Here is a 14268-nt window from a genome sequence, read left to right as displayed (position 1 = left end):
AGCGCAAGCGCAAGTACGCCGCCACGCACCCGCACGCTCAAACGTTAACCGTCCGCATAGCAAAATTCATCAGCCTTGAGATGCTGCCGTATAGGGTTGTGGAAACGGAGTCCTTCAAAAGTATCATGGAGGCGGCGGCCCCGCGCTACTCAGTTCCCAGTCGCCACTACTTTTCCCGATGTGCCGTCCCAGCCCTGCACGACCACGTCTCCCGCAACATTGTACGCGCCCTCACCAACGCGGTTACTGCCACGGTCCACTTAACAACGGACACGTGGACAAGCACAGGCGGGCAGGGCCACTACATCTCCCTGACGGCACATTGGGTGAATTTAGTGGAGGCTGGGACAGAGTCAGAGCCTGGGACCGCTCACGTCCTACCCACCCCCAGAATTGCGGGCCCCAGCTCGGTGGTGGTATCTGCGGAGGTGTATGCTTCCTCCACTAAAGCACCCTCCTCCTCCTCCTCCTCCTCTGTCTCGCAATCAAGATGTGTTAGCAGCAGCATGTCGCCAGCAGTCGGTGTCGCGCGGTGTGGCAGCACAGCGGTGGGCAAGCGTCAGCAGGCCGTGCTGAAACTACTCAGCTTAGGCGATAAGAGGCACACGGCCCACGAACTGCTGCAGGGTCTGACACAGCAGACCGACCGCTGGCTTGCGCCGCTGAGCCTCCAACCGGGCATGGTCGTGTGTGACAACGGCCGTAAACTGGTGGCGGCTCTGCAGCTCGGCAGCCTCACGCACGTGCCATGCCTGGCCCACGTCTTTAATTTGGTGGTTCAGCGCTTTCTGAAAAGCTACCCACGCTTGTCAGACCTGCTCGTAAAGGCGCGCCGGCTCTGCGCACATTTCCGCAAGTCCCACACGGACACTGCCACCCTGCGCACCCTGCAACATCACTTTAAGCTGCCAGTGCACCGACTGCTGTGCGACGTGCCCACACGGTGGAACTCTACGCTCCACATGTTGGCCAGGCTCTATGAACAGCGTAGAGCTATAGTCGAATACCAACTCCAACATGGGCGGCGCAGTGGGAGTCAGCCTCCTCAATTCCTTTCAGAAGAGTGGGCCTGGTTGGCAGACATCTGCCATGTCCTTGGTAATTTTGAAGAGTCTACCCAGGTGGTGAGCGGCGATGCTACAATCATTAGCGTCACCATTCCTCTGCTATGCATCTTGAGAAATTCCCTGCAAACCATAAAGGCAGCTGCTTTGCGCTCGGAAACGGGGGCGGTGGAAGACAGTATGCCGCTGGATAGTCAGGGCACCCTCCTGTCTATTTCTCAGCGCGTACAGGAGGAGGAGGAGGAGCATGAGGAGGATGAGGAGGAGGGGGAAGAGACAGCTTGGCCCGCTGCTGACGGTACACCGGCTGATTGCCTGTCATCCTTTCAGCGTGTATGGCCTGAGGAGGAGGAGGAGGATCCTGGCAGTAATCTTCCTAGTGAAGACAGCCATGTGTTGCGTACAGGTACCCTGGCATACATGGCTGACTTCATGTTAGGATGCCTTTCTCGTGACCCTCGCGTTGCACGCATTCTGGCCACGACGGATTACTGGGTGTACACACTGCTCGACCCACGCTATAAGGAGAACCTGCCCACTCTCATTCCCGAAGAGGAAAGGGGTTCGAGAGTGTTGCTATACCACAGGACCCTTGCGGACAAGCTGATGGTAAAATTCCCAGCCGACAGCGCTAGTGGCAGAAGGCGCAGTACCGAGGGCAAGGTAGCAGGGGAGGTGCGGAGATCGAGCAGCATGTACATCGCAGGCAGTGCAACAGTCTTTAACCCATTTACGACCAGCCACTGTATATATACGGCGGCTGGTGCTGGGCTTAAAGGACCACCGATCGTAAAAATACGGCGGTGCTCTAAGTCTCCTTCCTCTGCAATCAGTCAGAGGCAGGAACGGGTTATCAGCTGTTAGTGACAGCTGATAACCTGGAGCAGAAGGCAGGAGGGGTTTTTAACCCTTCCTGCCTTCTGCTTCCCCGATATACAGTGCTCAATGAACACTGTCGGGACAAAGTGAAAGTAAGAAGTTCTTTCACTACGGGAGCCTCGGGGGGTCATGTGACCTCCCGGGATTCCCTGCTACTGCAGAGCTGGAGGGTCAGACTTAGACCCTGGCAGCTCTGCAGGTGACTAATGTCACCACAGGGGTTGCTTTCCCCTGTAACTGAGGGTCCTATGGACTGCCCAGCTACAGTGGGAAAATGTCAAATAAAGTTTAAAAAAAAAAAAAGTGAGTGTCCCCCAGAGGTCTTATATGATGTCATGGGGGACACAGATAGTAAAAAACACAATTCCATACATAAGTAAAACAAAACAACAGAATAAAACAACAAAACATACATAAAAAAGGGAATAACACAAAGCAGACGCCAACAAAAAACGTCACCGTATGCGCCCTATAAACCAAAACCGTACATACTATATATCAAAACGTCCGAAATAAATAGAGGAACCCATTTCCATATTTTATTTTAGTGTAAATATAAAAACAATTTTTTAAAAAACTATAAATGTTAAAAAAATCATTTTTTTTAGCATTTTACCCCCAATAAAACTAAAAAACGGGAAAAAAAGTCAGTGAAAAAGATATTAAAAAAATAGTCCTATATGTCACGGAAAAAAAAACGCAGCAAAAATAATTTTGGTAGCTAAAGGAAAAAAAATAGAGCAGTAAAACCGCCACATAGGTAAAATCCCTAAAAAGTGTCTGGTCCTTAAGGTACAAAACAACCTGGTCCTTAAGGGGTTAAGGGCCTGGCCAGCTTTATGGCTCCCCACCAAGACTGTGTCACCGCTCCCCAGTCAAGGCTGAGTCGGCGGGAGCACTGTAAAAGGATGGTGAGGGAGTACGTAGCCGATCGCACGACCATCCTCGGTGACGCCTCTGCCCCCTACAACTACTGGGTGTCGAAGCTGGACATGTGGCCTGAACTAGCGCTGTATGCCCTGGAGGTGCTTGCTTGTCCTGCGGCTAGCGTCTTGTCGGAGAGGGTGTTTAGTGCGGCTGGGGGAATCATCACAGATAAGCGTAGCCGCTTGTCAACCGACAGTGCCGACAGGCTAACACTCATCAAGATGAACAAAGGCTGGATTTCCCCAGACTTCTGTTCTCCACCAGCGGACAGCAGCGATACGTAAGCAATACGTAGGCTGCACCCGCGGATGGAAGCTACGTTCTCTCTCACCATCCAAAACGGGGACATTTCTGCTTCATCAATCTGTGTCTAATATTCCTCCTCCTCCTCCTGCTCCTCCTCCTGAAACCTCACGTAATCACGCTGAACGGGCAATTTTTCTTAGGGCCACAAGGCTCACTCAAATAATTTTTCTGAACAATTTTTATAAGTTTCAATGCGCTTAAAAGCGTTGGAACTTTAACTTGAACCAATTTTTCGTTACACTGGGCTGCCTCCAGGCCTAGTTACCACTTAAGCCACATTAACCAAAGCGATTCACCTGCCATCTTGGTTGGGCATGGCCAATTTTTACTGAGGTACATTAGTACTGTTGGTACACCAATTTTTTGGGGCCCTCACCTACAGTGTAATCATAGCAATTTGTATGTTCTTCGCCTGCACTCATGGTACAGAAAGGTGTGTGGGGTTGGCCTACACTTTAGCTACATAAATGTAACTTGGGCCTTGGCTATACTAAGGCTACTGAAATGGAACTAAGACTGCGCTCCCACTATACTGCTGCTTCAGAATTGTTACTGGGGCCTGTCTTGAGTGCTACTATTGCTGACATGGAACGAAGACTGCGCTCCCGCTATACTGCTGCTTCGGAATTGTTACTGGGGCCTGTCTTGAGTGCTACTATTGCTGACATGGAACGAAGACTGCGCTCCCGCTATACTGCTGCTTCGGAATTGTTACTGGGGCCTGTCTTGAGTGCTACTATTGCTGACATGGAACGAAGACTGCGCTCCTCCTATAATGCTGCTACTGATATGTTAGTGGGGCCTGTCCTAATGCTACGGCTGAAATGTTACGAATTCTGGGCTCTGCCTATACCGCTGCTAATGGTATGTCTCTGGGGTGTGGAAACAGAGGCTTCCCAAAGACATGATGGCGGCGAGGCCATTTCCCACCAACGCGGTTACTGTTAAGGTGCATATAACCACGGACACGTGGAGAGGACACGTAGTGCCTCAAAAACATCCCCCTCCTCCTCCAACAGGGAAAACATTCTTGGCAAATGCCTTTGCATTGGTTCGTCTGGTGGCAGTCCAAGAATTTCACCTTTACCGACACAACAAGAGAGCCCCCACACCATCCCCCCGCCACGGCCCACTTAATCCTGGCCGCATTCCGAAAACCAACAAAATACAACCGTGCTACTAGGTCCGCAGTCACCACCACATTACCACCAACGCGGTTACTGTTAAGGTGCATATAACCACGGACACGTGGAGAGGACACGTAGTGCCTCAAAAACATCCCCCTCCTCCTCCAACAGGGAAAACATTCTTGGCAAATGCCTTTGCATTGGTTCGTCTGGTGGCAGTCCAAGAATTTCACCTTTACCGACACAACAAGAGAGCCCCCACACCATCCCCCCGCCACGGCCCACTTAATCCTGGCCGCATTCCGAAAACCAACAAAATACAACCGTGCTACTAGGTCCGCAGTCACCACCACATTACCACCAACGCGGTTACTGTTAAGGTGCATATAACCACGGACACGTGGAGAGGACACGTAGTGCCTCAAAAACATCCCCCTCCTCCTCCAACAGGGAAAACATTGTTGGCAAATGCCTTTGCATTGGTTCGTCTGGTGGCAGTCCAAGAATTTCACCTTTACCGACACAACAAGAGAGCCCCCACACCATCCCCCCGCCACGGCCCACTTAATCCTGGCCGCATTCCGAAAACCAACAAAATACAACCGTGCTACTAGGTCCGCAGTCACCACCACATTACCACCAACGCGGTTACTGTTAAGGTACATATTACCAGTCTGACTGGGGCATGCAGACACCTTGACAGAATGAATAGTGTGTGGCACATAGGTTCCCCATTGCTAAGCCCACGTGTGCAGCTCCTGATGGCGGTGGCACAGGATTATATTTCTCATTGCTTCTGTACAGCATTGTGGGCTATCGCCCCGCCCCTTTTAAAGAGGGTCGCTGCCTAGCCGTGCCAACCCTCTGCAGTGTGTGCCTGCGGTTCCTCCTCATGGCAGACGCACTTCTAAATAGACATGAGGGTGGTGTGGCATGAGGGCAGCTGAAGGCTGCGCAGGGACACTTTGGTGTGCGCTGTGGGGGGGAGGGGGGGCGGTTGGTCAGCATGTAACCCAGGAGAAGTGGCAGCGGAGTGTCATCCAGGCAGTGATTGTGCTTTGTTGTAGCTAGTGTGGTGCTTAGCAAAGGTATGCCATGCTAATGAGGGCTTTTCAGAAGTAAAAGTTGTTGGGAGGGGGGGGGCCCACTCTTGCCGGTATTGTGGCTTAATAGTGGGACCTGTGAACTTGAGATGCAGCCCAACATGTAGCCCCTCGCCTGCCCTATCCGTTTCTGTGTCGTTCCCATCACTTTCTTGAATTGCCCAGATTTTCACACATGAAAACCTTAGCGAGCATCGGCGAAATACAAAAATGCTCCGGTCGGCCATTGACTTCAATGGGGTTCGTTATTTGAAACGAACCCTCGAACATCGCGGGAAGTTCGTTTCGAATAACGAACACCCGAACATTTTGGTGTTCGCTCATCTCTAGTAATGATCATGGAAGTTTGTTTAATGACGCACATGCTGACCAGCTGTCCCATCTCATCCTTGACATAACAGAAGATATACCTGTACTTATTTTTACAGCAAAAATGGCCTCTTCTTTAATCACACAAAAGCAGGCCTCTTTACAAAGGGACATTTGAGCCAGTGGGTCTCATACCGTTTTTTCTATTAAGGTATAATGTTTATAAACCACAAAACAAAAAATGTAAATATACAAAACAATTACAAAGTTAGCAAGCTAACCATCAATAACATTTTTCGGACTTTTAAAAAATGGTACCTGACTTTCTCTGTGGTCCAATGCCACATACCTGGTCTCCTCTGCTTTGCTTCTCGCTGAAACAGGACTTAATGATGTTACATTTGTTGCTCACATGACCACTGCAGCAAATCACTGGCCCCAACAGTTACGTGTGCATAAAGGCTATGTGACCACTAATTGTATAAAGAAATAATACAGAACAACAGAAATCGTTTAAAAAATGGGCTGAGCAGGGATTGTGGAATGCTCCAAACCCCAGGGTTAATCATTGATATCTCATTGGGTTAAAGTTGATGTGTCGGTCCAGTATAAATGTTTCTTCCCTGCAAAAAGGAAAATATGCTAGAGATGAAACAAGGTATTAAGACTTATCACTGTAGTTTACATGATCTAAAATATGAGTCAGAATTAGGCAGAACAGCCTTGCTAGTAAACAGTTAACCATTAGCAACTGGCCTCCTAAACTTGTTTTGCTGCATGTACAGCATCTTCAGGGGTAAGGGGCTAAGTACAAACAATACTGAGGCATGCTTCCTTGTAATAGAGGGTATTATTTATTAATATACTTCCTCCTTTTCGACCAGTTTAATCACTATTGATGATTTCTCTTGTAGTGACTAAGAGCCATTGTTTGCATCTAAATCTGTTTCCTTCCCACCTTAATTGTATAAAGGCCCATTTGCATGCAACGATTATCGCTCACAATTCGCTCAAAAGCCATCGTTTGAGCGATAATCGTTGTATGTAAATGCTCCCATCTTTTACTCTTCAGTTGAACAATGATTTTTAAGTGAGCATAAAATCCATGGTTCAGCTGGAAAGAAGATAACACAGACTGCATGCTGTGTTTGCTGTTCATGGTGCTATATCCTCCATGGAAGTGCTGATTACATTGTATTCAGCTTGCAGCCCTGTGGCAGAACAAAGGAGCTGAATGTAGAGAACAGACCACCTGCTGTTCTCTGCATACAGCTCCCAGAGGCTCATTTACATGCAAATGAAGGTGTTAAGCTGCTAATGGACATTAGTGTCCATTAGCAGTTTATGCAAAAAATAATCACTCAAAACCTTTTGGATGATTATCTTTGCGTGTAAACGGGCCTTTACAGTCTATTCCAATTGTTTAAAATCCTCTGCTACTAAATCCACAAACAAATTTATATTGTGGTTGTCCTTTGATGGTGGAGTGTTTTTGATTGGTCCCGCTGAGCCAATGAGAGGCAGCAGTCACTCACCCATTCATGGCTGTGACCAATTAGAGGCAGCTCATTCAGCAGGCAGGGATTTTAAAGCCCCGGCTGCTGAATAGTATAGAGAAGCAGTTCAAGAGAACTGCCGGCGGCCGCAGCTGAACTCCGGCTGCAGCGGAAAGGTGAGTATATATATATTTTTTATTTTTACACATTTCAGGATGAATTGCAGGGAAGGGCTTATATATTTAACCCCTTCCCGACAATTCATCCTGCGATCGCCCGCAGCGCATTGCTTTCAATGGAGCCGGCTGTATTGCCGGCTCCATTGAATTCAATGGGCTAACATGGGCTAACAATCAGAGGCAGCTCATTCAGCAGGCGGGGATTTTAAATCCCCGGCTGCTGAATACTACAGAGAGCAGTTCAGAGAATTGCCGCCGGCCGCCGCTGAACTCCGTCTGCCGGGACTGGGTGAGTATATATATATATTTTTTTTTTACACATTTCTGGATGAATTGCAGGGAAGGGCTTATATATTTAACCCCTTCCCGACAATTCATCCCAGGATCGCTGTATTGCCGACTCCATTGAATTCAATGGGCTAACATCTTTATGCTGACAGTGCGGGGGGGGGGGGGGGCACTCTTGCTGCTATTGTGGCTTAATAGTGGGACCTGGGAACTTGAGATGCAGCCCAACATGTAGCCCCTCGCCTGCCCTATCCGTTTCTGTGTCGTTCCCATCACTTTTGTGAATTTCCCAGATTTTCACAAATGAAAACCTTAGCGAAAATCGGCGGCGATATACAAAAATGCTTGAGTCGCCCATTGACTTTAATGGGGTTCGTTACTCGAAACTAACCCTTCGAGCATCGCGGGAAGTTCGACTCGAGTAACGAGCACTCGAGCATTTTGGTGCTCGCTCATCTCTAGTAGTTTCCAAAAGGGAAGCATCAGAAACTGGGAATTAGGGAGTGTGGTCACTTACAGTCTGTCACATTAACTATAATTTGCATAGAAACCAGCATAAAATATGGCAGAAATCCATGCCAGCTTGCAGCTGGCATAGATTTATTATCTGACAAATGGGCAGCCTGAAAGATGTGCCAAATGTATTAAAAGGCTTGCACTGCTTAATATATTTGGCGCACTTCACGCCAGCATTGGGTTTACTTACACCAGCATATAAAATGCCAGTCTAAGTAAATCTGAACCATAGTCCCTAGAAATTCCAACATACTTTTCATTGATTGGAATTATTTAAAGTAGCTAAAATATAACCCTTATTAGTTAGCCAATTTTAAAATTATTGAGCACAAATTGTATAAAGAAATAATAAAGAACAAATATTGTTTGTTTTTTAACAAAAATTGTTAAAATGTGCTAAATAGGCATTAATCATCTATATCCTATTAGGTAAAGGCCCATTTACACCAGTGATGATCGCTCAAAGATCGCTCAAATAATAGTTCGAGTGACAGCTTTGAGCGATCATTTTGCATAAACTATTAAGTAGCTACTCAGCTACTTAAGAGCAAGTAAGTTTGCAAATGAAGCTTTAGCTGAAAGCAGTTAACAGCCCAGGGCTCTTATCTGCATTCAGATCCTTTGTTCTCCAGCTGGAAACAATGCTATCAGCACTCCCCGTGGAGAACTGCTAATAAGGCTGAGTGGTGATTTTTAGTTTGGCCTGAATTTAACGATCAGCTAGCAGTGCACCAAAAGTGCAAGATGGGCGCACAGTTAGACGCAACGATTATCGCTAAAAGGATCGCCGATTAGCGATTTTTTAATGATCATCGGCTGGTGTAAATGGGCCTTCAGAATTGAATATTTTACATAATTTGTCCACTCTTAGAAATTTCCATAATTGACTAACCTAAGCTCCTCACATAGATCGTCCATTAGTAGCATTTCTCACCACTTCATATAAGATGTAGGAGAGTAAATACAGTTAGAGGTTCTTGATAAGGGAGAGAGCTATTAAAGAAAGAGCGAGCACTTTAGCATTACTTCTACCTACGGTATCCCTACCCTTTCTTGCATGACTGTTACTACTTGGTGGCTGAAGATGGGCCTATAGACTTTTTACTGAGCCCATATTTAGTTAGTGAGCATGGACAGTGCGTAGATTAGAACTTCCGCTGCCTTGTTCTAGCAGTTGGTGGGGTTCTCAGCATCTGGTCACTCCATGATCAAAACATTTGATATATCTCTAAGACATGTCTCTCGTGCCAGAACGGGTCCAGGGTGACATCAGCTGTTATTTAGCACTAGACAACAAAAGATTAATTTCTTCCTCTGGTGATAGCACTGATAGGGTGGGTGGGTTGTTTTTTACCCATTCAGCTTAGGAGATGTACCTGTAGTGTATATAAACTGGACCCTTAGTTCAAAGGTCACCAGTTATGCTGCCTGTATTCTGACCCTTCATTGTGCCAGAGTGTTTAGTATTTAGGCACTCAGTGGTTCCACTTATTTTTTTCATCTTAGCTAGGTTTAAAGTTCAGTGTAGTTGTCACTAGTTAGTCTTAGATTAGTGTCCAGTCTCTCTCCTGTTGTGGGGTTGCCCTTTTTGTGGTGGGTGCTCCACTTGAGGGACCAGTCTAGTCCAGGCGAATATGGTGCATTTGTTTCTAATGCTCCTTGTACTTCACCATATTTTATCCTGTTATCCTTTGGTAGTTTATAAAGATTCATATAGTTGGTTACTGTTTCGATCCTCTCTATTTCTTCATAGCTTGTCTCCTCCGGAGGTGCAAACTACTCAAACCAGACATTCTACTCCCTTTGTCAAACTTTTTTGCTAAGCACAGCGGCACTGTAAATGGGATGGGAGGTCTCTCTTAGATTAGATGCATATATTGTACAAAGCATCAGGAGAAATTCATTATATGTGAAGAGAAAGGGATTTATGCATCTGTATAGGAAAGGGTTCTTTATGACTATGGAATGTCCTACCCCAAGAGATAGTAACAGCAGATACTATGTCAGCATTTCAAAAGGACTAGCTGCTTATGTAACAATAAATAGTATTGAGTGCTGTAATTAATTTAGCATATAATTATATAAGGATGGCTTACATGGGCCAACTATCAGACAAAAAATCACTCAAATAAGTGATTTTCAGCAACATGTAAACGCGGGGCCTAACAGGGTACTGAGTGAAAAATCACTTATTGGTCTCTGGTTACTTGGTTTTAGCTCAAAGAAAATGAAGTGACTAGTGAGCAACTCTCACTCAGTCTAAACAGGCAGTCATTCATCATTGAATGACTGCCTAATCATAGTGAGTGGAGGCGGGTGTCTTGAAAAGACCTCCGGTGCACTCCATCTCTATTCACTGAGCAACTGTTGCTCCTGTGTAAAAGCCCAGGTGCGATAGTCATTGGGTCAACTGTTAGATGCTTCTGCACCCGACAGTTGTCCCATGACTCTAACTGGATGGACCTGTGTCTTTTTTTCAGTCTACGTAACTATTTTATTAGGTATTCATGTTGAATAGTTTATTGATATCTTTATATCTATTATGGAGATCAACGTCCTTTAATTGAAATATTTGCTTCTTTAAAAGGCCAAATGTCATGCTGTAAATTTGGGTGAAGGGTAAACATTAAACAATCACCCCCAATTTGCCTACCTTTCATCAAAAGTCATCAGATGCATGTCAATATTGTTTACTTATGCAGCTACTTTGCTAAACACAATCTAAAAGCACTATTTTATTTGAGCTCATATTCAGTCGCTGCCCTAAGGAGTTTTGTGTGCTGTTGAGCAATGCTTTTCTAACTCTTTTGAGACAACATCAATTTTATGTGTGCAAGCACTGCATGATTTATAGATCAGTATGCTGTGAGGGAAAACTTAAGACATTTAACTCTTGATCAGTTCAGATATCAAGAAAACAAGACGTTATGGTTGAGTTTAGACAAGGCTTTACAGTTTCCTTCAATTCAGCCTAATGTGTAAAATGCTTTGCTAATTGCTATATATCTATTAAACCACAGTTATTTCTAAACATCTGTTGAATCCTAATTCTAATTTTGATCTTCATATTTTTCCTTGCAATCATCCATAGTCTTCATTTAGTAATGCTGGTAAATCATTTTTGAATATCACAGGCATGGTCTAAAGCTTTGGTTGGGTTCCCAATGCAGAATGTGTACCAGAGCCTTCCTAACCATAATATGTAAAAGTTCACATTGCACACCAAGTGATGTAGGATTTCAATTTATTAAAACAATGAGAGACTTTTTTTGTAAAATAAGTAAGTACTGTAACATATTTTTGCACTGCCCTTGCCGTACGCTTAGGTGGTAGAAAGGCCTTATGGGCCCTTAACGAACTAGGCCAAGGAAGCAACTCCCGCTGCAACCATTATAGCTACTGTATGTTAATTATTAATTTACACAAGTGTGTATCCAGTTTGTGTGCTGTCTGAGTCTACAAGGAACTAAACTCTGACCGAACACAGAACCATAGTATTCAATGTGCAATTCACGCATTAGGTTTTCCGTCCATCTTTATTTCAGAGGTCCGTTTAATGAATTGGAGTTTGTTTCTGGTTTTGTTCGCAGACATGAAAAATGAAGGAGATAGGGAGGTAAAAAACAGACATAAAGACTACATAAGGACATCATACGGAACTGCACACATATCAAGACATTATTTTTTGTGGACTCAACACAGATGAGTTTTTATACACTTGTGTAATTTTGGCCTTATGGCCGATTCAGATGGCCATGGTTCAAAAAGATGGTAACCTGTCACTTCCAACTCTGATGGTCTCTCACTCCTGGGTCATTTGGTGCATCTTTTACCATTCCCACACATGATAGAGGAAATGTCTCTGGTCTCACAATTTGTGTATCTGCTCACTTGGCAGCAAATACAACAAACTGAATCCAGGCCATCTGTCTCCTGCCCAGCACTGTGGTGGCTGTTATACCTCTAAGGCCACTGTATACAGAGGTGAGTGCTCTCCATTCTAAGGCCATTTACCCTTGCTTCCCAGCGGACCTCAAAAAGTGAATAGCACACAAGCCAGGATGTGTGCCTGATTGACCACACTGGTTCCTGCTATGTGTTAGACTTATCTTAGGGATTAAGGTGAATACTAGAAATTGACATCACTGATGGAAGGGCTCACTAAAAGGAGGTAGGAGACCCAGGGCTGGGAAGACACTCTCACAATGCTGTATAAAGGTTGAGTATGAATCCATACTCCACTGCAGGCTTAGAGCGTGTATAAGGTGCACCGCATAACCCAAGAGTGAGAGACCATTGGAGTTGGAAATGATGGGTTGACATCTGTTTGAACAGCTCTGGTGTGAATGCTGGCTGGGACTGGCCTAAGAGTCTGAGCCTGGCAAGGTATGTTGCAATGGAGAGTAGCATGGATGCGGTTCCTGAGTATCTCAGGAGAAGAGCATCATAAATAGACTGAGTTGGAGCACCACTAACAGACGATGCAAATTCTGTGTATTACTGTGCTCAATTAAAGGCTTGTACTTCTCAGTGAGAACCACTAAGCTTTATTATGCCTGTTGTATCATGTTGCCACATCGAGGCTGGAGTCAGGTAAACAGAGACTGGCAGCGGATCCTGGAAATTTCGGCACAGGATTGATAAAGTATTACTTCTTTTGTTATTTTATAGCATAGTAAGCCGACTCTAGCTACATTGATTGATACAGATTCTACCATTTAACTGATGTAGTTGGATGATTAACTTGTTGCTCTGAAGCAAATGTGCACTATTGCCTGGACTATGAACGGTAACGTACTATTTAAATTTAGGTACACATGAACACTTTTTAAAATGTTGCGTCTTGTTGCTGGAAGTGTCTAGGAAGTGCTTGAGGGAACTGGATAATGGAAGCCTCTAAGTGTAATATGCAGGGATGGGGACGATACTTCAAATGGCTGGTTCTTGTCCACAATGGCTAATACCAAATATTTCACTCCTTAAGCTGGTTATTCACACTTTGAAATATTGGAGTGGATGTTGTTGTGCACTGGGCTGACTCTGTTTCCTGCTGTAGGTGTTTGTAGTGCAGTCCAAACCCTAAGTAATATTCCAGAGAGACAGGGAGGTTAGGTAAAAAAAAACTGACACCTTGATTGTCTAAATAAGTTGCAAACATCCAACATGGAGGTACTTGAAAAAGGCTGTATTTAGCCAAAACGTGTAGTATTGTTAGTGGCTCCCCAGTTGGGGAACCTTTTGTTTATGTAAATAAATCCATTCCTATATCATTTGAATCACCCATGGACTTGATTTGTTCCTGGTGGATGTGGATCTGGATCATCTTTATTCAAGGCTACCCTGGACCTTGAGAGGGGAGAATTGCTGCCCAGTTGTCTGGGTGCCTACTCCCCTCTCAAGTGAGTACATTTTCATTCTGTATGTTTGGAGCGCAGCTCGGTTTACAATTCTTGCAACATGGTATAGTTTTTGAACATTGACATTGGATTAGGCTTCAGTACTGATAGTGGCTGTTATCCCTATTTAGATTCATACTCCATACTGCACTATGAGCTGTCCCCACAACCCTGGAGTCTCCAGCCTCTTTTACAGGAACCCTTCCATGAATGACACTAATTCCTGGTATTCACCTGAATCCCTAAGATAGGTTTAACAGGTAGAGGAAACCGGTGTAGCCTGGGCCTAGATTTCTACTACCCAAAAGTAGGCCTCAACACCTACTTCCCCTAGAATGTGAAAACAACAGGAAAGCTACATGTAGTGAACCAACCAGAGGCGTAACTTGAAGCTTCTGGGCCCCAATGCAAAATCTGTAATGGGTCCCCCAATAATAATGCTTTATTCATAGTACTGTGCTCCCTATATGAAAAAGCAAAGCCTTATGGGCCCCCTAAGGCTCGTAGACCCAAGTGCAACTGCATCGCCTACAGTTACACCCCTGGAACTAGCCTAAACCTCTAACCAGCAAACTACTGTCTAAACTAGGCATGTGTCTGCCTTTATATAACTTTAGCTCCTCCCACTTGCCTAGGTCTGATTGGCTGTCTTTGTTTGGGACCAGAAGCTATCTGTTT

The sequence above is a fragment of the Eleutherodactylus coqui genome, chromosome 1 (genome assembly GCF_035609145.1).
Source record: "Eleutherodactylus coqui strain aEleCoq1 chromosome 1, aEleCoq1.hap1, whole genome shotgun sequence".
Lineage (NCBI taxonomy): Eukaryota > Metazoa > Chordata > Amphibia > Anura > Eleutherodactylidae > Eleutherodactylus > Eleutherodactylus coqui.
Note: the sequence above shows the minus strand (reverse complement) of the source record.